The sequence below is a fragment of the Cupressus sempervirens genome, chromosome 10 (assembly GCF_028749045.1).
Source record: "Cupressus sempervirens isolate cs-2001-9-10 chromosome 10, ASM2874904v1, whole genome shotgun sequence".
Taxonomy (NCBI): Eukaryota; Viridiplantae; Streptophyta; class Pinopsida; order Cupressales; family Cupressaceae; genus Cupressus; species Cupressus sempervirens.
The window spans coordinates 487,451,537-487,474,289 of NC_143127.1; positions in this window are offsets into that span (position 1 = coordinate 487,451,537).

The following is a 22,753-nucleotide window of genomic DNA, read 5'->3' on the forward strand; positions in this document are numbered from 1 at the left end:
CACTCATAGTTTTAACTTGAGAAAAAAACATAATTCAAATACTTCTTCATCTACCTGATCATTATCTATACTCCCAATGATCTATTTAGGAAGATGATTCTTTGATATACTTCTACTAGGAGTTATCAACTCAACTCTTTCTTTTACCCTAGGCTTAGATCTCTTCTCTACAAATTGATTCCCATTCTACAAATCATTATTAGTCTCAAAGGAAACTTCTACATTTTCATGGTTAGCCTTTGGATCAACAATAGTTACTAGAGTTATCTCTTCTACTACTTCCTCTTTCCTAACCAATTTAAGCTCATTATCCTTATTATCATAGTCATTCAAGAATATTTCCATACTTGCTTTAAATTATTCATCTCCATTAGAATTTGAATTATTTCTAGATTTTATTACTCTCTTAGGAAATCTAGATGAAAAATGACCAAACTCTTTACATGTCCAACAAATGAAAACTTTCATACCTTTTGGTTCTCTTTCCATAAGCAGATCAATACCTTCTTTGATTTTCATGTCTTCTTTAGATTTGGATCTATCTATTCTTGTGCTTCTATTTTTTGTATGTAACAAAAGGATTGTAGATCTGGAAACCAATGCTCAATTCTTTACACATTTCTAATATCTCACCAAGAAGCTCTATCTTCTATGAAACAAAATTTTCTCCATCTAACGTAGGACTAACCTTTCTCACCATGATCTCCCAAAGATGTCAAGCTTTACCTTCAAGGACCTAATTCTCTAATACCAATTGTTAGAATATATAATCCATCGATATAACTAAGAAGGTGGGGGGGTGAGTTAGTTATCCAATTAATATCACAATTATCAACCTTATTAAAATTTGACCATATGAGCAATATAATTAGAAACCACAACAAGATACCCATGCATAATAGCACTAGATATGTTAACTAGGAAAACCCTTGATTAGAGGGAAAACCCTAGTGGGGGCGGTACCCACAAGATGATGTACTAATATAAATATTCCTTATTAGAAGTTGGACCCTTTTAGGAGTCTATAACAACATTTAGTACATATCAATCCATGTTAGGAAACTTTGAATCCCTGTTAGGAGATTCCAACCCTGTAAGGATATGTGCCAACCCTATTAGGAGTTGTGGAAGAAATATGGACCCACTACCAGAAAAGCTTCAAGGGAAATCTCAATGAACCCATTGTCCAAATGATCTTTGTATTATTCTTTGCAAAATAATATAAATGAATTGTACTTCCTTCCTCTTTATTTTTCCTATCAAATTGACTTTTTCTCATTCTAGCCTTGTAACCAAATCACAAAAATCACATCCAATAATCCCTTGGATCACTTTCATTAAGTAAACACTCTGATCCTTTTTACACTTCACACTCAATATAACTTGATCCTCAACACATTTACAAACAAGGAAAACATCTTTCCTTTATACCATATGTTCAAAATAATTCCTTGAATTGGCATTGAGGCTTTCCCAATTAATTATAATAAGATAATTAATTAATTTACAATTACAATAGCATTGTTGACTCACAATCCATACAAAACTTCACACATGAGATTTTAGGGCTTGTGCATCCTTTGACACTATCATCAAACTATTCTCTATCACTAACTAACAATGAGTCTTCTTATTACATCTCAAATGAAATATATAATACAAATATCAAAAACTTCTTTCCAAGTACTATGTCTCTATACTGTTCTTAGTAAATCAAGTACAATTTCCATATATCTTTGACTTACGTGTTGCACATTAAACATCATCATCAAGACATAGTGCAAAACATGTCCATGACTGCACTAGACAAGCAAAACCTTGTTCGTACAACTAAGATCTCTCTCTTCTACTCTACCAATCTCCATAGACTTACTACTATGTTGACATCAATGAAAAACACTATCATGAATGCAACATGTCAATACTCTCTAATGCTTAGGATACTCCTCCAATGTAGTATCATCAACATTTATGCTAACAAATGAGATATTGTAGGCCCAAAGTGTCAATTAGGAGAATCACAAAGGCTCTCAACACTTTAGACTAAAAAAGCATACCCTCAAGAAGAAAAAAGTAAAACATGCCCCATGCCCCCAGTCTTCTACTCCATGACATCCTCAAAAGGAAATTAGGGAGGGAAAAATCGACAAAAAAATCATCATAGAGAACACGCAAAGAAGATAAATTTCATCATGTCTAGACAAGTTTAATGTTTAAGTGCGCGTGTGTAAGTCATATGGCCATTTCTTTAGGAATCGCATCTGATAGTGAGAAATATTGTATCATACTAGACTATAGGTAAAATATCTAAGAAGTGTTGAAAAAAACTTGATGTCAATGCGGAAGTGTTAAGAAACATTATTTTAGATTAGTTGCTAGAGAAACCCTAATGCGCAAGAAGACCTTGATAAGATAAGAAGTCAACCCCTCTAGATGAGTACAGGAGTTAATTCCAAGCTAGGAAATGTATTGAGAAATGTATGAGTGTGAAGTGAGACTAATAGACATTGGTACGAGGGTATCATGTATTGCCTATTTCTAGGTTTTCACCACTTGGCAGATTTTTTAGAACTTTTTTGCAATTTTTATTTTTTTAATTTTTTGAGTTTTTTGGTGATGCATCAAAGTGCCTGTTGCTAGGTTTTCACTAAGAATATCACTTTTTAAAGATTTTTTAAATATTTTAAGGATTTTTTTAGCACCATATATCATTTTTTAGGATTTTTTCAGGATCACAAGATATGTACAAATAGCTGAACCGTAAGAGCCTTAAGAATAGAATTTGTTCATATGTAAGATGTTAATAGGCTCAACAAGATATTCCCCTTTAGGAGTAGAAAGATGATAGGCCCCATAACCAAATGTTGTTGTGATGGTGAAAGGACCCAACAAATTAGGCTCAAATTTTCCCTTTTGTTTTGTGTTCTATCGATTCTTAGGGTTCTCTTGAAGAACAAGTTACCCACTTGCAACTCACGAGGATTAACCTTTTTGTTGTATCTAGTAGACATCCTTTTTTGATAGGCCCTCATGTGATCAAAAGTTTCCTTGTAGTGTTTGTAGAGGTTTTCTAGCTCATATATCCTCATAGATCTATGGTCTTCATCAATGATTAACCCATGCAGAGAGACCTCATAATGAGGAAATCTTAACTTTTAAAGGTAGAATAACTTCATAACCATAGACTAGTGAAAAAGGAGTAGCCCTTGTAGGAGTGTGTATAGTGGTCTTGTAAGCCCATAATGCTAGATTGATTTGTAGATGCCGAAACCTACCTGATTTGTGGATTGTTCTATGTAGATGCTTTAGGAGTGTCTCATTAAAGGTCTCAGCTAAGTTGTTCCCTTGAGGGTAGTATATAGAGGACCAATGTTATTTGATTTTGAATATTTTGTAAAGTTATTTGAGGTCCTTATTCATGAACTATTGTCCATTATCAATGATAATAGAGGAAGGGATACCATATCAAAAAATGATGTGGTTAAGAATGAACAAGGTAGCATGCTTTCCTATAAGGGAAAGCATGTTTTCATGAACTATTGTCCATTATCAATACAGTAGATAAGGGAAAAACTTCAACTCATTTCATGAAATAATTAGTTGTTGAATGATGAACTTGTGTCCACTAAACAAGATTGGATGAATTTTACCCCCAAAATCAAAGGCTCATTGCTGAAAAGGCCAATACATGATCAAAGGGGTAATCTCATGTCTAGGAGCATGAATCAAGTTGCCATGTAACTAACACTTTTTGAAAGATTTATCATATCTGATACCATTAGCTTGCATAGTTGGCCAATAATAACCCACCCTAAGAAGTTTTCAAGAAAGTGCAAGGCCATTAAAGTGTGCCTTGCAAATGCCATCATGGACCTTGACCAATGCCTATTTGGACTCTTCTAGTTCTAAACACCTAGAAGAATTTTTTCAAGACCCTTCCTATACAAATCACTAGAGACAAGGGTATAGTAAGGGAGGAATTGTAAAGGAGTTGGCATTTTTTGTTGTGCGTGACATTTTTCAAGAATTATTTGATCGCATAGGAAGGAGAAGATGGTGGAATAGTGAGAGGAATCATGACCAACAACAGTACAAATTACATGATTTTTGGGGGTGTCATATGTAGGTTGTCGTAAATCTTCCACCGGGAACTCAAAGTGAGATTTATATTCTTGCAATTGTAGAATAGATGTTGAAGTGGACATAGCATCTGCAACCTTATTTTCTGCCCTAGGAATTTGCTGGAATGTTACAAATGTGAAGTAGCTCCTTATGGTGTTAATTAATTTGTTGTAAGGTACTAGCTTGGAATCTTTAGTTTGATAGTCATTATTTACTTAATTAATGACAAGCTAAGAGTCCCCATAGATTTGTAGTTCCATGATCATTTTAATCCCATTGGTTAAAGCCTCATACTCTGCTATATTGTTTTTGCATGGAAACAAGATTTTGTAGGATTTTTGGATCATATAACCATGTCTGGGTGTATGAGCCATCAAAGAACATCTTCCATGCTCTCTCAGTGACATACATAATAGAGACATCAAGAAAATAAATTTCGGTTTGAGCGATGTCTTGTAATGGAAACTCAATGAGTTGATCAACTATATCTTGTCCCTTAATGGCTTTATGTTCAACATACTGAATATCAAATTTGGAAAGAATCATCATCCATTTAGCAAGCCATCCACTAAGTTCAACTTTACTTAATAGATGTTTGAGAGGATCAATTTTTACAATAAGATGCACTGTGTGGGAAAACATGTAGTGTCTATGTTTTTGGGATGCAAATACCATTGTGAGGCAATCTTTCTCAATGTTGTTGTAATTGACTTTATAAGCCACCAAAGTGAGACTAATGTAGTATATAGAATGCTCATCACCATTCTCATCACTTTGTGCTAGTAATGATCCTAAGGAAGAATTTGTAGCTGATATGTATAAAATCAAAGGTTTCCCTAGTATAGGTGGCATCAATATTGGGGGTTTAGCCAAGTATCCTTTGACTTCATCTAAGCTCTTTTGACATTCCTCATTCCAAATACATGCGGAGCCTTTGTGCAAGTTTTTAATGAATTATTGTGCTCTATCAGCAAGCTAAGATATAAACCTCCTAATAGGTTGAAGACGTCGTTGAAGACTTCTTAATTGATTAATGTTCTTAGGAGGAGGCTTTTCCATAATGGCTTGCACCTTTTCTGAAATTAACTTCTATGCCTTTTGTAGATATGATGTAGCCTAGAAACTTTCTTGATGTGACACCAAAGGAACACTCTTTTGGATTTAACCTAAGTTGAAACTATTCCATGTGGTCCACTATCAAACTCAAGTCATCAAGGTGCATATCTCTTTTGTTGGATTCAGTTAACATGTCATCAACATAATCTTCCATATTCTTATGCATCATGTCATGGAAGATAGCAGTCATATCTCTTTGGTAAGTGGCTCATGAATTCTTTAACCCAAATGACATGACATTCCAATAGAAGGTACCCCATGAACATGTAAAATCCATTTTCTCTTGATCTTTAGGGGCAATTTTAATTTGATTGTATCCAGAAAAGCCATCCATAAAAGAGTATATTTCACAACCTATCGTCATGTCCACTATCATGTCTATGTTAGGAAGTGGAAAATCATCCTTAGGGAATGCCTTGTTCAAATCTCCAAAATATTTACATACATGAGTAGACTTATCATGTTTAGACATAGGCACAATGTTGGAGATCCACTCTACATAGTCAATAGCTTGGATAAGGTTTGCAGTTAACATTTTTTCAAGCTCAACTTTTACTAGTAATACCACATGAGGGTGCATTTTTTTCAGTTTTTTCTTGATAGGTTTTGCATTAATGAGAAATAGATAAGTGATGCATGATAAGATCTGTGTCAAGGCTTGGCATATCTAAATAGGCTCATGCAAAGTTAATCTTCTTTTCATGGAAGAATTTAATGAATTTCTCCTTTTCCTCAAGTAATAATGATTGAGAAACATGAATAATCTTGGGGGATTCTTATATACCAAAATTGATAGGTTTTTTAAGTTGAATGAGAATTGAAGATGTATCTTGGAAATAGCTCAGTAGACTACCAAGCACCTCATCCTCAGGTGCCTCAAAGAGGTTTTTACCCTTGGATACATCTTTATTTTTACTTTTTTGAGGTTTAGACACTACCACAAAGTGGTTTTCATTGTTTGAAAGCTTATTTTTTTCATTCTTTTGTTGAGATTTTGACTAAGGTAGTTGATATTTGTTAACCACTAGTTCACTAGTGCAAGACATCATGGGTTCAATGTCATTTAGATAGATAGCGATCTCATAGTCATTCTGAAAAGATGGCAGCTTTGGTCTTTGGTGTTGAACAGACCAATCTATGAGACTAGGATGGATGAGGGAAGTGGAAGCTTCAAGATTGTTGATGTAGAAGAAATTATATCTAGTGACACAAGAAGTGGAGCCTATAGAGAACTCTCCAAAGGGATCCAAATCATGAGGAGACCTAAAGGGATCAATGTGATCCACTAGAGAAAATTGCAAGCCAAAATTGTTAAGCCCTAGACTAAACTTGTCAACTACATTTGGTTAGGTGTCATAGGCATGTATGAAATCCACTCCTAACTCGCAAGATGCATCTGAGAGAGAATCCCATTCATATTTACTAGAATTTGTACTTTAGTTTTGGGCTAGCATTTGAGCAATGTTTTCTTTAATTCTTCTCTTGTTAGGATCTTCATGGTCAGATTCATTAGAGTCATGTTGTCTAGATGTAGAAGGTTTTGTGTCATTATTTGTGATTAGTAGTTCTTCTCCTGAAAGGAGGAAAATAGGAGGCATGAAGTATTCTAGAGTAGTAACGATAGCAATAGGTGGATCATCATCCTCTAATTCACTAGTCATGGGAGTTTATAGCATTTTCCATAATGTTTGAGCAATATAGGAGAAGTGATAGTAGCCTCCTCAACATCTTCTTCTTCCCTATAAATCTAGTCCCTTATGACTTGGTCTTCTTTTTTTGCTTGTAGGGGAACAAAAGACTAAACAAGGGTCCCAAAGAGAGTCATAGTAGAAGTCAAGGGATTAAGTTTCTCAAAAGATTTCCCATAAGATCTAGGAGAAACTAGAGAAACACTAATATAATCTAGAGTTTAGTCTCCCATACCAAGGCTCGTAATTTTCACTTTATGTTTAGACACCTTGAGGGATGGTTTGAGCTAATAAGAAGAGTGATTATGGGGGACTAGCATTTCAATGATAGTGAGTATGTTTATGGACATTGAATTGTCCCTTGGAATAATGATCTTAGAACCATTTAATGGGAATTTTATACACTAATGGTATGTTGATGACACATCTTTCATGTCATGGATCCATGGTATTATGAGCAACATATTATATGTTAGCAAGATGTCTAAGACTTGAAAGACCACATATTTTTTAATGAGACCCACATGGATAGGAAACATAATTAAACCTTTAGAGGGCCCTTTAAACTCATCATATGCTTTGATGGTGATTTTCCATCTAGGATTGATAGCACATTCAAACATGCCTAGCTATTGGATGACATTAAAGGAGATAATATTTAACCCAATAACACTATCTATTAGGAATTGACAAACACAAGTACAAAAGATCCAGACTTCAATGTGGAGGGCTAGGTTATGGGGATGACTAAGTGACTTGTCATCTTCTTTAGAGAATGTGAGATAGTGAGTTGAGGAAATATGATTGACCGTATCTTGGAGTCAATCAATGTAAATATCTATGGGAACATTGGTTGTACGAAAAAGATTTTTCTAGAATCTCCTTGTATAAGGGAGATAATTCTAATAACTGAAAGATGAAAATTTGTGCAGGCATTCGTTGCAACTTACTAACAAGATGATAAATAGATATAGCTTGAGTAGTCACTTTTTTGGACAATGAGGCATTCTTAGGACCATTTTCTACATTGAGGAGAACCTTGGATTGCCCCCTAGTGATAATGTTGAGCATCTTACCATGTGAATAGGATGGTTTCATCACATTAAGAATTACCTTAGGTGTAGTGTCTATGTAGTTGTGTTGAGCATTACGTGTTCTCATGATAACCTTAGGTTTTTCATCATCAGTGTCATAGTTGGGTTCCTTGTCAAATTTAGGACCCATCATGCACATATGTTCAACATGCTCTACCATGTTTATGACATTGTCTGCATCAATGTAAGTGTAATGGATCTTTGCATCATGATTTTTCTTATTGGCATGAGATGATTCCTCTTTTTTATATTCAAGTAATTATTTTTTGAAGGCTTTGTGATCATAATTTTAACTAGGCCATCTGTTACAACCTTGCCCCTAGCAATGAGGTCTTGAATAACATAGTTAAGAGCTATATGTCTTAGTCTAATAGGATGAAACACAGCTTTTTAGATTTAGAGCTTGTATGGTCAAGAACAATCACTTCTCAAAAATAGAATAAGCAAGTGGCTTTTCAAGTGTGCTCAAGAATTTACAATACTAATGACTCGAGCCAAGAGATAGAGAAAGAAGCTCGATAACAAGTAGCTAGAATATTGAGGTAAGAAAATTTTGACAAGTGATCATTAACAACATTTTAGTTTATATCTCACAAACTAGAACTATCTTTTCAACTTATAATAATACCTAACATGAATATTTTAGACCAAACTCAGGTAGGAAAAAGTGATGACAACCCTAAACAAGTTATGACACAATTTTGATTCAATTTTGGAAGCAATAGAGGCTGAGTGATATTTATCAAAAGACCAGGTGATACAAGATCAATAGTAATTATCGTATGATAGAGGTTTTTGCTATTGGGAAATAATTTTCACTCATGTGATAGTTTCCCTTAATATGTGCAATAGATGTGAAAAAGAGTGTGTGATAGAGTTTAAAACATTAAGGGAAATGTAGATATCTCAAATTGTTGGAAAAAGGACAAAGCAACCTTGCCAACACAAGAAAAATTGGGATATGAAAATAGAAAAATCCTATGAATTTTAATGAGATGTTTGATGTTCAAGAACATTTACACGTATTTTCACATTCAAAGATATATTCCAAGAAATACTACCTAAGTTCACAATTCATTACTCAACACCTTGGCCCATGCTTGATGCCCCTTTTCCTCACACCAAGTGGTTTCCCATGATAGATATTGGATTTTTCATGGAGATGCCATTGGCACAACCAAGGGGACATAAATGGTGAGTGTAAAATCTTGGGGTGATCTGGGTAGTCTAGTAGGATCAGTCCTTGCACCAAAATTTTGAGTAGTAAAATATGGTATCTTTTATCCCATGGTGTTTAGAAAGGGCTTATGTTCATAGCACTCCCCTTTCTCCCAATATGGGATACCTTACCTTGCAGAAAGTAATGGACCTCGCAACCACAAGAGTACCTTAAGAATTCTTGCCTAGCATTTTCCTCATGGTCCCAATCCCACAAGTACTGACACTAAAAGAAGACAAGCACTATGTCTACCAAATTTTTGTGTCCCTGATAGCCTTAATTTTATACTGGGTCAGAATAGCCAAGTTCTCTTGTCCCCACTTAGGTCATTCCTCTTGATCTCTCAAGGGTGGACCTACTAAAGGATTTTAGACTACACAAAATGGATCCACTTTTAGAGGTCAAGATTTCTAATTCACTACAAGGGTGAAGAACATACTCTCCTATTCCAAATATCTACCCCAAAAGCACCAGGAAACTCAATTATTCCAATTACTTTTGAATTCTAAGGGTGGGTCAAGATTTTAGAATCACCCCAAGGGTGAAGAGAATATTTTCATACTACCAAAAGACCCTACTTGCAAGTTTTATGTGCCTATAAAAATGAACAAGTAATATATTGCCACACACAAAATGAAATAAATACAATCAAAATTTTTTGTTTATTTTTGTACTTTTAGGAGCCTTCCAAATAAGTATTAGTAGCCTTTAGAATTGAGTCTTTGACATGTGTTGTTTTCATAGTAATTTTGTAAGCATTTTTAGAGCAACCCTACAAACAAAAGCATTAGTCAAACAAAGAGTTGGTCCAAAATAAGATAAAAACCTATAATAAGCCTCTATTAGACAATGAATAAACCTAAGAAACCCAAAAAATAGAATGATAAAGACTCAAAATTGATCAAATAACTCAAACAACAAGAAGTTCCAAGCAAGGTGATATTTTTTTGTTAACAGAGTATACATTTTAGTATATAGAGAGAACACTTCTATTCTATGAGATATTTTTCATCATACCTGTGTGATAGAACTTACTATACTAGTGTGATAGACTTTTGTATAGGTGTGGGATACTTGAACTAGTAAAGTTTCACATTGTAGTACTAAGAAATATCATTTGAGACTAATAAAGTATCGCACGATAATTATGACTGCAAAGAAAAAGAAAAGTGCAGAAAAAAAAAGCAAAAATGTAAGACAAAATTTAGATAAAGAGGCAAAACCAAGATGTCCTATAGAGAAAAAAAGTGTAGAAATAAAAAGTGAAAATAAAAAATATCTCATAGATTGGAATGCTTGAATGGTGGCTTAGAGATCCCTAGTCATGTAGTGTGAAGGTGTGTACATTAGTATAGAAAGAGCTCTCAACCGAGCCCTAGAGATGGAAGCCTTGCTAGTAAACCATGAAATAGGAGATTCTTTAGACAAGAGAAAGAATGCTTGTGTCAAATAAATCTTGAGTATGCAATGCAAGAATGAGCTATGCTAAAATTGAATGTAAGAATGCAACTAAGCTAAGCATATGAATGTATCACAAACTATGCTAATTGAGCTAAGTGATCTATGTTATTGAAAAATTCAGCTAAGCTACTTGTAAATAAACTATGCTAACATGAATATGAAAAGAATGAGACAAGAATTTTTCTACAAATGCTCCAAGAACATGTAAGTAAACCTACAACATAACATTGGCTCAAAAATGGGGTCCTTAGAGAGGGAGAGAGATCTCCCTTTTAAAGGTGTACAGATGGTTGAGATCAAGATCAATAAGTGGATGATCAAGGGTGGGAGTTTACTTTAGCATGATCCATGTGCAAGATCATGTCACCAATTAGAAAGAGTTAACTTTTCATGTGAGATAAAGTCTTTTCTTTTAATTTGTAAATAGGAAAAAGACTTTATGTGTGCACATTGAGTGGGTTAGAAGAATGGGGTCTTTTATTTAATTAAAAGAGTACATGTTCTTTTAATTAAATAGGGATTTAGGATATTATAGTTAGACTATAGGTTAAAAGCAAAAAAATTTATTTTTAGAAATTTGGCCTAGATAAATGAATAAATAAATTAGCCAAAATGCTAAGAAGGGGGATAATAGTCTAGATGACCATTTTTAGGTGATCACACTTATCACCAGACATGTGGTGTAAGCAACCACTATCTATTATCTATCTCTTATTGATACTGGTAATAGTTGTCATGGCTATCTCTACCCTTTCATCTATGATGGCACCAAATTATACTTCATCCTCATCCTCCTCATCATCATTGGTTGACTCTTCATTAGCCACACCCTCTTCAACAATATAGCATTTCTTTTTCTCCTTTCCTTTAGAGTTAGATCATATTTTTTGAGTTCCTTTCCAAAAAAATTTCTCTCTCCATTCATTGGTCTATTTCCTAACATGTTCTAGATATCAAACAACATTATGTCCTACCCTTTTGTAGTTAAAATATTTTAAAGGAAGCTTAACCTTGTACTTCCCTTTTCCTCTGACCATTATTTTTGCAAACAAAGCCTCCAAATCTTCCTGTCCCACTTCTTTAGCATTAAGGATCTCTAGTCCTCTGTTGTGTCTAGATGTTCTTGCCTTTCCCCTTTCTCTTAGTGTTTCAACTGATGCAATAGAGGATTTTAATGCAATTTAAACCTTGGGTGGTTAACTATTGTCAAAGTTGCTAAGTTCAAGTACAGTGAACTTTCCTGTCAAAGCATCGAGTGATACCTCTATCTTATCTATGGTTCTAATCTATTGAATTACTAACAATCTTACAACATACTTGGGTAGTAGGGTTCTCAAAACCTTTCTCACACACTCATATTCTTATATTACTCCTTAACATGCTATGATGGCTACCATGACATCTTTTACCTTCTTTCCAAAGCCTTCAATCTTGTTTCATTCTTTCATCCTCATGTCATCAACCTTTACTCTTATAATTTTAGCTTTATCCCTCATGAGATTCTTATCACTATCATTGACAACTTTCAACTTCTCCCACATCTTGTATTTTATCTCAAGTTCCTCCATATCTTTGTACTTGAAGTAGGACAAGGTGCTCATTACAGAATCTATTATGGTTGTGTGTATCTCTTTCTCCTTCAATTGGTCTACATTGAGTTGACTTTTTAGTTCAACATATTTAACCTCCACTTGGGTCTAGTCAACATAATCGAGAGTCTTTAGATACAAACACATCTCCCTATACCATGAGTTTTGGTTTTCCCTAGGAAAAATTTATGCATCCCTTTTAAAAATATTCATCTTTTCCTTGAGCTGTTAAACTCTTGTCTCCTGAGGAACTGGGCTTTGATATCAATAGTTGGTCCTACCATAGGAAAATATACTAAGAGCAAGGGGGGTTGATCAGTACACTCACTAATTTCAACTTTTTAGTCTAGATCATTCTTCACACTTATCTACATGTCAATGATAGCTATAACTTAATTGGTTAGGATTAAGAAAAAAATAGAAAAACATAACATGATATTTATCTCATGGAAACTTGACAAGGGTAAAAACCATAGTGTGTGAATTGTTCCTCACAAAGATTGCACTCTTATGAAGTGCATCCAGTAAAGAGATTATCCCTGTTAAAATATTACAATGACATTATAAGGGGACTTTGATAAGACATGTTAAAGTATTGCATTATAATGAGCATCATAGTTGAAGGACTTTGGAACAAAGTTAATGTATCACCCTATTAGGGGATTTGTACAAAGAAATTATTAGGGTCAAGCCTTGATGGGATTTTCTATTCTAAATATTAGTAAAAAATAGGAAATGATCTAACAATTTTAGCTAGTACACATAGCTTTAAATAAATCCTTCTTCAGCTCTCTTGATAAGTCTGGAACTAAGCTTTACTTTTCCTTGGCTCTAAACTTTAGGCTCTAATTGCTGCTGTGATTGGCTTGAGCCTTTCTTATGCACATGATGTACCTTATGCTATTTGAAATTTCTCACCTCTCCTCAACATGATAACTCTTCAAAGATGACCTTTCTTTGATAAATCTCCTTCACACTTTGAGATTTCACTTTAGCTAGGTTCTTCTGGCACTTTGGCTATTCTCTTGGAAATCTAACCTTTACTATTTCAACTTTGTTTTATTTTATACTTTCCTCTTTCTTCGCTTAGAATTCTTGATCTGCAAGTTCAAAATTTTAATTCTCACCCTACTACTAGGTCAACTTCTTATTGCATTAGTGTGCTAATCTTGTTAGATGTAGCATGTACATACACAAGTCATTGGTTCCATATGTCCTTGATGAATTTCTATTATTACAAAGATTCAAATTTTAATTCTTTCAAATGTTCATTGATCTATTGCTCCATCACCATTAAATGTGATGTTGAGTGAACTCTTACCCTCTACATGATTAGATAGTCACAGGTTCCTTGCTTTACACTCATCTTATAGACCTACCCAATCTAACTCACTAGTATGTCTATTTTTCCTTCTACTTTTCATCCTTATACTTATGTGGACTTCACATAGAATACTTCATCTAAGTGGATCACATTTTCATTTCCTCTATTGGGCTTAAATATTGTCTCTTCTGTAATCACCCTTGTGAATTAGAGTCACACACTAGGTGCTTTGCCAATCATTCCTCTCTATCATTCTTGATTCCTTCATAGGTGTTTCCATCAATTTAAACACCTTTTATGATTAATTCTACCAATTAGTCTAAAAGGTACTTAGGACAATTCATACTACATCAAAACCCACAAAGGTTTCATAGACCGACTATCCATGTAAGATAATGGTGGAAAAAATATCAAATACACATGTAAAGAGATACATAAAAAGAGAAAAGTATTAATAATCTTTTATTATTTTAGGGTTTTGAGAAAAGTTCATTGTTCACAAATGTTAACCTATATGTTATGTTTTTAAACTTGTGAACCTTGATTCATGGTTGATAGGATATGTTGTTTTTTTTTCACATAATATTATCTCCAATAAATTGTTGGATATCACAATCTTCGTTCATGGTTGACCATGATTTTTTGGGATACAAATGTCATGATAATGAGTTGCATATGAATATCAACACTAAGTATGATAATGGAGTAAAAGTGAAGCTAATTAATGAATCAAGGAGTGTATTTGACAGCACATTTATGGTGACACATATACTTTACCAATTCATGAGCTAATATAGAAAGTGGTGATATCCAGCCATTCATTCTATTTAATGTCAAATGAGTAATCAAAACATATCTTATTGACTATGAACCAATATTATAGATGTTGAAAAAGAACATTATATTCCAACCACCACTTCACATATAGTAAAAAATATTATCACAGTTGTAAAAAACATAAAATTAAAAATATAGTTTTATTTGGGTAAACATTCCTCCATTATATAATAAAGGATTTTGTGATACCCAATTATTCATTTGAGATAACACCAAATGAGTAGAAAAATATATCCTACAAACCATGAACTAAAATTTCATAGGTCTAAAAATGCATTGTAGTTCAAAATGTAACTTCACATTTAAAAACATAGTTTATGGTTGGTAAGATTAAAAAAAATGCCAATTTGAAATTATCTTGAATTAAGTGTATGATATAATAATGTTAAAAACCCCTAACCTTAACCAAAATACTAACCTTAATCAAAACCTAATTGTAACCATAATATTAATCATGATGTAAACTCATACCCTAGCCATTACCCTAATACTAGCTATGATCTTAATGCTAACCCTAAAATCTAATCCTAATAAAAATTAGAAATCCTAACCTTTGTCTAAAATCGTAACCATAACACTCATCCTAACTTGTGAAATCTAACATCAATCCTATACCATTATCCTAAATCATTCTAATCCTAACTAAATCATCCTAACACTGATTACTTTACATAAACCATAAGATTATGACATCAAGCCATTAATTTGAGATAATACCAAATGTTAGAAAATTGGCATAATCAATTAAGATAATAAAAAATAAAATAAAAAATCATAAACAAAGTCAAGACAATCCTTCATTTTATGTAGTGTCAACTATCTTGATTTTGCTAGCTCTTGAAATCACCAAAAATAGACTTCATGAAAAATGGATCAATTGCATAATAATGGATTAATTTTAATGTAAGGCCTTGATGTACTCTTAAAATAATTTAGAGATTCAATATTGGCTATATCCTACGACAAATAAATATTAATAATAAAAACTCTTACATTAGGCTTGGAGCCCACTTAAGAACAATGCCCTAGGACAACAACAACCTAGTTGACCTAGTCTAGGACAAGGTTGGCCTATTTGACCTAGTACTTACATTGATTAATTCAAAGATAACTTGGGTCTAGGATGATAAATTTTGGAGGAAGAAAATTAAATATTTGAGAAACAAGCATAAAAGACTTTCAAATACATGAATCACCAAAATGAGGTCTAATAGGTGCCAGAACCTCTATTGATGGGTGCTAACCTTTTAGGATGATATATATATATATATCACTTTAGTGGGGGTATGATGCAAGCTCATTCTCATGGTAAAATAGATCAAATCCATAAGATGATTTAAATAAGATCAAGGAGACAAAGAAACACCAACTACCCAAGTGATTTAAGTCCTCATCAAATCCAAAAGTGTGTGTGTGTGTGTTGAGAGAGAGAGAGAGAGAGAGAGAGAGAGAGAGAGAGAGAGAGAGAGAGAGAGAGAGAGAGAGAGAGAGAGAGAGAGAGAGAGAGAGAGAGAGAGAGAGAGAGAGAGAGAGAGAGAGAGAGAGAGAGAGAGAGAGCATCTTTATTGTGAACCACACAAAAGAAAAGCATTGGAAAAGATGAAAATGAATAGTCTAAAAAAATTTGTGTGCTAGTTCAATAAACCAAGGAGCTTCTCTTCAAATGAATTTATCCAATAAGGGATAAAAAAATGAAACAATGTGTTGTAGAGGAAGGTAGGCTTACATAGGAATCATAAATAAAGGGAGGATCTATCCTTCAGGAAAGTATATCCATTACGAGGTCTAGAGGGCATGACCTATCCTAAGGTAATCTTCCTTAGGGGTCAAAAAAATGGGAGGATGTTTCCTTATGGAAAATTTATTTATTATCAGATCTAGAAGAAATGGTCTTCCCTAAGGGAAGGTAAGATTTAGATTAAAAAAAAGAGAGGAGGATCTATCCTTAAGGAAAGCATATTTATTAAGGGTTCCAAATACAAAGAGTGATTAGTCAAACAATCCACTAATTAATCTATGCAAGATATCATTGATTCTAAAGCTATATGTGTTAATTTTTCTATTACTCGAGGGAACACATTTGTAGCACCTCTTGATAAAATATTTCAAATTTGTACCAACCCTTTACCATCTCATTCCACTAACACTATTAGCAAATCTTCTTCACCTAACAAACAAATTAGTTATAAGGATTATGTTGAAGGAGATAATCATTTTTTCAACCATGTATAACCCAAATGTACACCTCATCCTCCATCTAAAAATCAATCTCAATCAAAACCAAAAATTTGTATTACCTTTGATCATGCCAAGACAATTAATCCACTAGGTCTTTTTTACATTACTACTAGCTAGCTCATCTCCCTTCACGTGTTGTTTTAGTTGACCTTTCCTCTATGGTAAATGTTATAACTGAAGAAAATATGTTTAGTAAACAATTGAATAAATATTTTTATGATTCATCTAATATATGAATTCAAACTTTTAATGGTTTCCTTTATATTTCACATTTAGTGGAAAAGTTGTGTACTATATTTATGGTTATTCCTACTTCCAGTCAATTTCAAGTTAAGATTGGTATTCCTCATATTTCTTCTATGCAAGATATATCTTATTCTATGCATAAATTTCTCAAATTTATTCATAATGGGGGTATAAAGACCATTGAAAATATCCTTTATCATCCCTCTAGGCCTCTTGAATTTTCTACTATTAATTTCCTTTGGCAATTTATCAATAGCTCAAAACCACATTGTGTCAATCATCTCTTTCTTTCTTATCAATATTTAAAGGTTAAAAGGATTAGGGAAATTATTTTTCCTAAGATAGATCTTCCTTTGAACCCCCTAGTTTCTCATTTTTGAGAATCTCCTTCACCTACTCTTGTTACAACCCTATGGCCTATTGTGGTTTGTAGTGCCTCTCCCATTGGATTTCTGTAAGTAATCCTGATGGATGAAACCTTGTTGATCTTTTGTTGCGATGGGATCATGATTGTGAACCTAAGTGGTCTACATCGTTGAGGTGTTTGGATTTATGTTTCTATATCAATTTCTTTGATTATGCTTTTGACTGATCTATGAGATTATGATGTGATTTTTGGTTTACTGAGGTTTCTGCCAGTGGTTACCAGGATCGATATGGTATCATGAGGTTGTTCCATGATTACCCTAAGATGTGTGCAGAGATTGCACTATGTACTTTTACCATGCTACACTGGACTAGGTTCCTGTAGTAGTGGTTAGTCATGTTTATGACTGTGTTTGCTTATGTGTTTTAAGTGTCTTTTTATTGATTCTATAATCAATCATTATTAAAATGCTTAAGTAATTAGAAATGGATTGTTCACATGGGATTATTTGGTTATGTGCTGCAGACATTTACCTTGTTATATTTTTGATTCGAGAGTTATTTGTTACTCATGTTATGATTACATTTGAGATGACCCGAGGGTCAAATGTTATACTTTGATTTCAATATCATAGATATTAGACTACTATGATGTTCAGTTAATCATATTGCATGATGATGTCATTTTGAGATGACAGTGTGTCTTATGATGATATATGGTTATCTGGTTTTTGGACATACCTCTAATTATGTTATGTGATGGATTTAATGCTATGATTATTTACTTCATTCCTACGTTGTTATGCTTTATGCGAACGTGAGTGATGTAAATAGATTATTTTAATATAATTAATTAAATGGTTAAATTAGGTGATTTAATGCATTTATTGCTTCGTCTATGTTATTATATGCAATTGCACTTGATCGTGTTGTTTAGTGTGCAGGATTTATATCCCTGGCAGTGACACATGGAGTTAGTGATTCAACCATTCATATTTTACCAATGTCATCCTTATATGGTTGAGGTATCTTTTATTAAAGTGTTTAAATTAAACCTTTTGGTGATTATTAAATACGAACTCATTTGCATTATGTGATTAGACCAGTAAGCGTGTCTGTGCATTTAGAGATTCGCATTGTCACAAAAGTTATTAAGGAGATTTATGTGTTTTTGAGTTTTCAGACTTCTTAATTGATTTATTTTAATTTTTGATAGCTTTTCCATAGATGAATTCCTATTTATAGGAATAGCCTATTTTCATTTGGGTCAATTCGGGGTTTAACTAGATTGGCTAGTTAAATTCCCTAATCAATTATTCACCCAAAAAGTGAATAAGTATCCAAAAAGGAATTTAATACCTCACTTCTCACTTTTGAATTAGAAAGTTGGATAGTAAAATCCAAAATCCTCTTCATGAGGATTTACTGTTTTGTTTGTTGTGGGAGCTACTAGCATGGGATCATCGCAAGGTTGAGCTCGTTGGATCTAGCTCAGGGAAAGCTTGGATTGCTGTGATTTTCAGCCACTTTTGTGGGCATTTTATTTTTTGGTTTAGTTTTTCATTTTTCCCTTTTGGCTGTGAGGTAAGGCTTTCCTGTTTTATTGTTTCAGCTCCATTTTTGCTTCTATTTTTGGTAGCCATTTGTTTGGAGGCTGAGAACTAGTGTTCCCCTCCATTTCTGTATGTTAGTTCTACTCGGTTAGGTGGGTACGAACATTTCCATTTTTTTGGGATGAGGATTTGCAGTTTTGCACCGTTATGCTGGCCGTTTTTGCATACGGTGTCTGATTCCTTTTATTTTTGGATTTTTGTGGTTTTTGAACCCAAAGGCCAAATGGGTTTTAATTTTGAAATTTTTTTAAAATTTGGAGTTTTTACCTCATTTTGCGTGCTGCCCTATTTTCTCGAGTTTTCTTGGCACAATGTGGGTCATGGACTTGGATGATCCATTTGGATATCAATCAAACCACTTCTGCACTTTTATGTTGCATTGGGATGCGCATTGCACCCGTACTCTCGACGTTGTGTTCAGTTGAGTGATTTTATACCTATCATGATTTCTTTTGGACATTTTCTTTTGTTTCATGAATGCTAGGATTCATGTAGAATCTATACTCTCGGATTGAGGCCGGTTGAGTGATTTCACGATGTATGATTTTTTTGGCTTTGGGATTCGTGTAAAATCCATCCTTCCCATGTTGCTTTCAGTTGGGTGTTTTTTTTGCATTTTGTTCTCATCTTATCCTTGTGTTATGATCTTCATGATGGTGGTGCACTACACACGAGTACGTGCACATACGTTTGTCAGAGGACTTGCAGGTCTCAACCTTCCATGTCTTTTCTGCAAGTTTTGATCATTGGGGTTGGGATGGAAGTATGCATGCCCACAGGCACTTGTCGTAGGATGAGCATGGGTAGGGTAGGGTAGCATATGGAGGGGCTTCTATTCTGCAACCTAGTGACTATTCCCTGATTGGCAGAGGAAGTTTTATATAAGAGATAATTAAATTAAAACATTGGGTGGTAATAAATACAAGATAATAAAATGTGTGGGTTGTGCGCCTTCCATCATGAAGAGTTACTGCCTTGGGTTGTGCACCTTCCATCGTGAAGAGTTGCTACCCTAGGTTGTGCACCTTCTATTGAGAAGAGTGGTTGCTTATACTACCTTGGGCTTTTCGATGCCAAGCGACTCTCCATGATGTTAGCCCCTACTTAACGACCTTTTGAGTGTCTGACCAAGACCTGTACTCCTTGCATTGTCTTAGGATCTTGGTTCAACCATCATACTGTCTAGCATGAGTGTTAGCCTTGGATGTTATGCTTTATGTGTGTTTGTGGTTGGATCATTATCTCCATCGGCACAGTGGGTGTGGACCTATGGGTGCCATGTGGTTGGGAGGCATAGCTACCTTCACCACTGCTAGGGATCAGTGTACAGAGATGATCTTTGTCCTAGTGTGATCGTTGCTGGATGTTTTCACTTGGTACTTCAAGTTTCATAGTATTCCTTATTATGATTTATGCTTTCATTGGAATGCTTGGATATCATGTTTAGATGATGTTAGTTTACTTGACGCATTCCCGTATTATGATGTTTAGCATATGATTAGATGATGTGAATTGTTGTAATAGTATATTTGTTGCTTACTGCTGTTTAGCACGTGATAGATGATGTTATCTACTGTAGGATTATCTTATGGGTTATCACTAGCATGTTAGATTTCCTTATGCTGATATTGTGCATGTTTTAGTTGTGACGTCCCTATTACGACAGTACCGACGATCTGGTCGGTGGCTTGGGATGTTACGCACGGGGGATGGCTAGGACCCACGATGGTCTTATGATGCTATTGACAGTTGGGAGGAACCGCGTACTTACTTGGTTATTTTGTTCTTTGCGATGTTATTTCAGTTGTTGTGATGTTTCCTTTCTGTACTGTTCCTTTATTGTTTGATAGATGGTTAGATTCCCATTTTTTGTATTTTAGTATATTCCTTATTGTTAGTACTTTCAAGTGTTCATTACTTGATTTACATGGATTCGGTACTCCCCGATTTGGAGTTTTTTCTCTGTGTTTTTCCCTTTTTTGAGTTTCTTTAAGTGTTTTCATGTTTCTATGGGCAACATTTTGTTAGCATTGTGTGACATAAAAATGTATCACACGCCCATACAAACTATATCGTACGATACTGTAAAGTATCGCATGCCTTCTTGAGAAATGTCGTGCAACACTAGAAGAGTATCACATGCCTTTTAGAGAAGTGTCGCGCGACACTTTCCAGTATCGCACGTCTCTTAGAGAAATTTCGTATGACACTGGAAGAGTGTCGTACGCCTTAAGAAAAAGTATCGCCCAGTCCCTGATAGTATTGCACTCCTTCTTGAGAAATGTCACGCGCCACTTTTTTATGCTGCATTAAAGTGTCGCATGATTTTTTGTAAAAACCTGTGCGAGAAAATAGTAAGCACTTTTTGTCATGATCCAAATTTTTTGAGAGTTGTTTTGGATACCCTTTTGGGCATTCTTTGACCCTATATTGTTGCATTCTGAATTCTGGTGGTTTCCTTTCAAATGCAATTTTTCGTGTTCTATTTTTGTCCTTCAGTGTTTAAAATATATTGTTTAAGTATAAGTTGAACTTATACTTAAGATATATTTTAATATATGCAACGAATCTTTTGAGATAGGTTTCAGACCTCTCAGAGATAAGTTATAGATTCTAGGAAATTTTAGGGCTTCAGAAATCCAGACTTAGCCAATTTTCAAGGCTTCAGGATTTCAGGCTTAGCCAAATTTTAGGATTCTGCATTTTACCCTAGCTTGGTGTTTTGTTGATGAGTGGTCATTTCTTGAGCCCTCATTATGTGCGTTGTCATTGCTGGCTTTGGTTGTGTGTGTCAGTTTGGTAGTGGCGTTCGAAGATTTGTTGGTTGCCGAGATTGTGGTGAAGTCTTCCATTGTGATTGTTGTGATCCCTGCATGATGTTGTCATGTGCATTCATACTTGTAGAAAAAAAAAATTCTTGGCTTGTATTTCATCCTTGTTTGTAAGGATCTCCGAGTGATGCATTACATGGTTCTTCCAATTCCCCAGTCACAAGGAGATAGGGACCCTATGATAGTTGATCCTAATCCTTCTCAACTATCTTCCAGAGATAAACATAACCGATATTATTGTGAGAAACATTAAATTTAAATGATAGAGGCAAAGACCCTACTCATGATTCTCACCATGCTTCATCCTCTCATATACCTAATGCTTCACCTATTTTGATCAACCTATGATTGAAGTAATAATAGAACTAGTATCTTAAATTTTGTTATTTTTAATTTAGATGAAGACGATACAGTTGATGATATTATTAATGCAAATAATGATATACATTCTAGTGATGGTGAATATAAAACTATTGATATTGATATTGATATTGATTTGCCTAATGTTAGGATTAAGATTAGGATCAAGGTTCATAGGAGGTTTAGGATTTGGATTACAATTTTAGTTAGGGTAAGAGTTAGGATTTATCATTAGCATTATTGTTAGGCTTTAAGATTAGGTTTTAGGATTAAGAATAGGATCTATGATTAGGTTTTAGGATTAAGGTAAGTGCTTTGGTTAGAGTTAGGTTGCAAAATGTGAAACACAAAGCAAAGAGTATGCAAAATTTATGAAACATTAAATGTGTGCAAAATGTGAAACACATAGAAGAGTATATGCCTCCATATTAAAGCTAATTTAAATGCATTAATGAGAGAAATTTATTTAATGGAACATATAAAGGAAGAAACAAGAAACATTTCACAAGTGAATATCCCCAAGAAAGGACCAATAAAGGGAAATAAGAACATAACAAAAGAGAGAATGAAGGGATCTACCAACTCTAGGGTCAATATTATCATATGATAATAATGTAAGGACCCTCCTCATATGTAATTATCAAATATG